Source organism: Nerophis ophidion, linkage group LG06, assembly GCF_033978795.1.
Source record: "Nerophis ophidion isolate RoL-2023_Sa linkage group LG06, RoL_Noph_v1.0, whole genome shotgun sequence".
Classification (NCBI taxonomy): domain Eukaryota; kingdom Metazoa; phylum Chordata; class Actinopteri; order Syngnathiformes; family Syngnathidae; genus Nerophis; species Nerophis ophidion.
The window spans coordinates 24,256,145-24,262,299 of NC_084616.1; positions in this window are offsets into that span (position 1 = coordinate 24,256,145).

The following is a 6,155-nucleotide window of genomic DNA, read 5'->3' on the forward strand; positions in this document are numbered from 1 at the left end:
TTGTCGATGTTCTCTACTAAATCCGTTCAGCAAAAATATGGCAATAACGCTAAATGATCAAGTATGACACATAGAATGGACCTGTTATCCCTGTTTAAATAAGAACATCTCATTTCAGTAGGCCTTTACAAACAATAATCAAAATAAGTACAAAAACAGTACAAAACAGCGCCAGGCTGGCGCCGAGGCTACATCTCATGAGGTGGCAGTAAGCCAGCCAATGATGTGTCATGTGCAGCTCACGTGACCACGCCGTCTCCTTTGTGGAAACGTTCGAAAAAGGGCGGAGGGAAACAGTACGGATAGTTCAGCGGAGAAACATCACGAGGTTATTGCTTTAATTGAGAAAAGTGTACGACATAAGTCGTCAAAAGTGTTGAAACACTATACTTTAAAGACTTCAAAGAAGACCTTTCCTGCAAACCGAGCAACATGGACCTCACTTGGCACGAAAGTACAACATGGCTTTGGCAGCACCTGAAGAGGAGCCATGGAGGAAGGAAAGAACTCACGGTACGTAACTTTTTTAAGTCCATAGTCAGAGTATATTGATCCGTTGTGTCCGTCTTTGTGTGTTTTTAATCTTTTGTTAACGAGGATATTTTTTTTTAAGGCAGCGCAGCAGCAACTTTTGTGTATTAACTTTCAGTGTTAGGAACTTTTTGGAGAGTGTGACGTCTTCATTTTCTGTGTTGTTTTGAGTCGCAACAGGCATTCATAAGTTCAGCTTTTTTGTTAATGTTATGTCTTTGTTGCAACGCGGGACTAATAATGTGTCTCCGGCACATTTGACTCCGTTTTGAGAGAGAAAACGCGCGTATAAACATAGCGGACAGAAATATCTGAGGTTGGTTTCATAATGGATCAAAACAGCTATATAAATCTATTTAGACTTGAGTGACGCTTTAGTATAATTAAACGTTATGAAGGTGCTGGAATAATTCATGCAATTATTCAGAGGTAGCCTGAAGTAAATCTTTTATTATTCAGAACAGAAACGTGTACTATATCTGATCCAGTTCTGATCTGATGAGTTACATTTCTGTGTTGTTATTGATGTATTCTGTAACTCCAATGTCCATTTATTTAATTTAGCTTTTTTTTTAAAGCTCTAATATATATATATATATATATATATATATATATATATATATATATATATATATATATATATATATATATATATACACACACACACGTGTATATATATATATATATATATATATATATATATATATATATATATATATATATATATATATATATATATATATACACACACACACACGTGTATATATATATATATATATACATATATGACTCATTAGGAGCAAGGTCTTGTCCAAGGACACAACAAACGTGACTAGGATGGTAGAGATTGAACCAGTAACCCTCAGATTGCTGGCACGGCCACTCTCCCAACTCCGCCACGCCGTCCCCTATATACATACATATACATACACATATATACATACACATATAAATATATATATATATACATACACATATAAATACATGTATATACATACGCATATATACATATTTATACATACACAAATATACATATATATATACATACATATATACACACACACACATATATATACATACACATAAATACATTTATACATACAAATATCTATACACACACACACACACAAATATACACATATATATACACACATATATATATATGTGTGTGTGTGTGTATACTAGATATGTGCGGATAGGCAATTAAATCATCCGCAACCGCATCACCAAAGTAGTCATCCACCCGCCGTCTACCCGGACCTATATTTTATCAGGACCGTACCTGCCTGACAACCGCCCGCTGAAATACATCAGAGGTCGGCCGCTATTACCACTCACAGAGCTATTTAAACCTGTTTCACAGAGTAATGATGACAATTGAAGATGTAATGGTCCCGAGTGCTAAACATATTAAAATCTAATGAATTTTTTGCTTAAAACCAATGAAAATTGTTAATATAAATATTAAGAACCCAATGTAGTGAGAGCAGCTGTCCAAAATAAGAAAAGATGATTAACCGGTTCACAATTTATTCAAATACAATAAAAACAGCCATGTTGTTGATGCTAAAATACCAGATGGTACAAATGTGATGGGCGAGGGGCCAACAGGCGTGTGGGTATCTTGGCTCCGCCCCCTTCCATGGCGTCCTCCTGCACAAAAATTAAAAAGGGAGTCAGGCCACAGAGATAAAATCTACAACTACGGAGACGCTATCCGGGCTGACGTCACACTTACACACAAGGCAGGGTTACCCCTGCCTTTACTGTAGTTCCACGTCCAAGTGTTGGGGCACGCCCACTCTCCTCGCTAGTCTCCGGTCACTCGCGGGACCCACGTGGCCGTACCCGTCCCGCTCCGCCTCCTGGTTGCTACGGGGGTCTCCGCAAGTCTCTGGGTCCAAATCGCCCCCCCTGTCCACAGAACCACACAGCCAGCGTACGACGCACGAGCCCGCAAGCCCACAGTGAGTTGGGTGTCCCCACAGATCCACAACAGTACGGCACTCATTTGGGTAGCAGAGTTTCCTCTGCCCCTGCCTGTTGTGGACGTCTTGGGGTTCGTTCCGGTAGCCTGCGGGGTCTACTGCAGGGTCCGGGGGTTCCTTCCCAGCCTGCGTGCGTCTACCCAGTCGTTCTCGGCCAAGCCGCAGATTCTAACACAACATAAACGCAACACAACAAATACCCAGATTCCTTTGTGTCTGTGACAGATTCTGAATATATTTTACACCCCCCCCCCAACCCGCCCACCTTACCGACGCAGGGGGGGGGATTTGCTGCTAGCGGGGTGTATAAAATAGTCAGGAAATCTCATGAAACAAAGGATTCTGGGTATTTGTTGTGTTGCGTTTATGTTGTGTTACTGTGAGGATGTCCTACAGAAATGTGTTTGTCATTCTTAATTGGTGTGGCTTCACAGCGTGGCGCATATTACTAAGAGTGTTAAAATTGTTTATATCACAACCATTAGTGTACTCTGTGTCACCCAGTATGTCTTGCAGTTGTGTGCGTGTTGCTGCGGAGGTCACACACAACATAATGTTGGACTGACAAAAAGATTGTGCATGTTGTAAAAAGCGGGTCGAAGGTAATGGCTTCATAGCATGCCCTAACACTTATTATCTGGGTGACTGTGGGTAGTCATTCAAGACAATAATAGCGTCTCCTATTGTCTTCTTTGCTTGCTGACATGGGTTTTAAATGGCTCTTTGAACGGCAAAGGATACTGATCCCAGAACCATGTATATCAAATATTTCTGGATGGGTTGACTGCTGCCCGCCCGAATCTAATTAAAATCTGTTTTTTCGTCATGTCAACCGCCCGACCCACGGTTTATCCGTGGATGAGACAGCAAACCGCGCATCTGTAATATATATATATATATATATATATATATATATATATATATATATATATATATATATATGTATATCTGTATATATATATATATATATATATATATATATATATATATACATTATGACGGACTTCCTGCCGTCAGCGTGTGGGTTGCTTTGACACTCGTTACAAGACGCATCGTAGCGGGTTTGACTTGTGTTTATTATTTCAATAACCATGTCATCTGCTTGCCATTTGGTCGCGCCACTTTCTTGGGCGCGGGCTCTTCCTGCTGGTCGCGGCCCACCTTTCGGTGTCCGGTAGCTGCGTCTGGTGCGGGGTCTCATCGTGATCTGGGTGTCGTTCATTGTGCTCGTGGTCGTTGTTGTCGCGTGTTCCTTCTCTTACTTCTGCCTCGATCGTTCCTCCTTCGCCCCTTTTGTACTGCGGCAGCAGATGCAGAGATTGAGCGCAGGTGTGTCACTTACGCACCTGACTTGGTTGGCTGCAGAGTCGCTCTGAGTGCGTCCCGCCTCTACTCTCCGCCGCATGCCCCACCTCCTGGCCGCCATCTCAGGTAAGACCGCCGTCTGTCCTAACCCGCTGTCGGCTCGTCGGCTTCGCCTCTCCACAGGCCTCCATTGCTAAACTCAAGCCGGTCTTCAGTCCGGTTGAGCATACCCCCCCCCCCCCCCCTTTTTTTTGAAGGAGCGGTAAAAAAACTGCTGCGGCCACCTGTCTTCTTTGTCCTTGCCTTTATCTTTGTTTTCTTTGTCTTTGTCTTTGCATTTTTCTTTGACTTCTCGGACTTCAATTTCTTTGACTTTTTCCTTGTCCTCTTCGACTTCTTTTCCATCCTCTTCTTCACCTTCTTTCTTGGCCTTTTCTTCAGTCCTTTTCCTCTCTTCTTCTTCCGCGACTCTTTTCTCCACTGCTCTTAGCAGCTCTTTTTGTTTTATCACCAGGGAGATGAGTTCCTCCTTAGTGAGCCTGGAGTACAGTCCCTTGGCATTGCTTTCTTTCACCTTTGTTCCATCTTTTCCTTCTTCCTCTCTGCTTTCTTCTTCGGCCATTTTCTTGTCCTTATTTTTTCCAGCTGCCCGCCCCACTGGTTGCGGTGCAGGCACTGGGCCCCGACGCGGCGCAGGCCCCGGGGTCCGACGTGGCGCAGGCACTGGTACCTCTCGGCGTGGAGCATGTACTTAAACTTCTTTCTGCTCCTTGTCTGCGGCGTCATCTTCATCATCACCATGGTAGTCCTCATCATCATCATCCTCACCATGGTCTTCCTCATCATCGTCATGCTCCGGTTCGTCCTCCCCCTGCTCCTCTTCATCATCATCATCATCCTCTTCTTCATCAGATTCTTCATCATCATCATCATCATCCTCTTCTTCTTCATCAACAAAATCTTCCAGGATTTCTTCAATTATTTCGTCTTTCTCAATTTTTTGAGTCTCTTTGCCTTTTCCCCAATTTTTCACTTCTTCCTTATTTCCTTGAATTCATTCAGGCATTTCTTCCCTCTCAATTTATTGAGTTCCTTTGCCTTTTTCTTCATCTCATCCCAGCCACTGTCTCCATGTTCACACAGTTGTGACATGTAAACATGGAAATAGAAATATTCATAATATTTGAAAATCAATTCATATTATTGACACTTGCAATCCGCATGCATGTGCTAAAATTAATATTATCATTGTCTTGTTGTGAAACTTATTAATCTACAGGCTTTTTTTTTTAATTTTATTTTTTTACATGCATATTTTTAATATTGCCGGTATATGGAGCTGTGACCCATAGGAATAATGTCTCCCGGCTGGCCTGGGAACGCCTCGGGACCCCCCAGGAAGAGCAAGACGAAGTGGCTGGGGAGAGAGAAGTCCGGGCTTCCCTGCTTAGGCTGCTGCCCCCGCGACCCGACCTCGGATAAGCGGAAGAAGATGGATGGATGGATAATTAGTTTTGACATTGTGTCAATGATGGATTCTTAGTCTATAGATAGGCCTGTGCCTGCGGTGTAAGTTGTAACACTAACAATAACACTGCAAGACTAGGCTACAAGCTAAAAATAGTCTATAAATAAATAACATTTTACCATTTTATATTCTGAAGGCGATCTATGTCGTGTGCTACTCCATCATCAATATCATTAGCGTCCTCCTGACCGTCACCGTCTGCGTCGGGTTCAAAACGGTATGGCTCTATCCCTTGTTGGAGGTGGCCGAGTATTTCTGCAACCCCCACGGCTGCCATGGCATGTCTCACAGCATCTCCCCTATCTGAATCGCTCCCACTGGCCTCTAGTCCTTCACTCTCACTTTTTGCATCCACATGTCTTTCATCCTCGCTCCAATTAATGGGGAAATTGTCGCTTTCTTGGTCAGAATCGCTCGCGCTACTGGCGTCCATGATTGTAAACAATGGGTGGATGTGAGGAGTCCCACAATCTGTGACGTCGTCTGCGACTCCCGGTAAAGGCGAGGCTTTTTCAGGAAGTACCAAAAGTGGCGAACTTTATCGTCGATTTTCTCTACAAAATCCTTTCAGCAAAAATATGGCAATATCGCAAAATGATCAAGTATGACACATACAATGGACCTGCTATTCCCGTTTGAATAAGAAAATCTCATTTCAGTAGGCCTTTAAGAATAGAAAATAAGACACATTCTGCATTGTAATTCATCCATCCATCCATTTCCTACCGCTTATTCCCTTTTAGGGTAATACATAAATAACATTTTGTTTAACACTTAGAGTAGAATATGCTTCATTTTTTTTT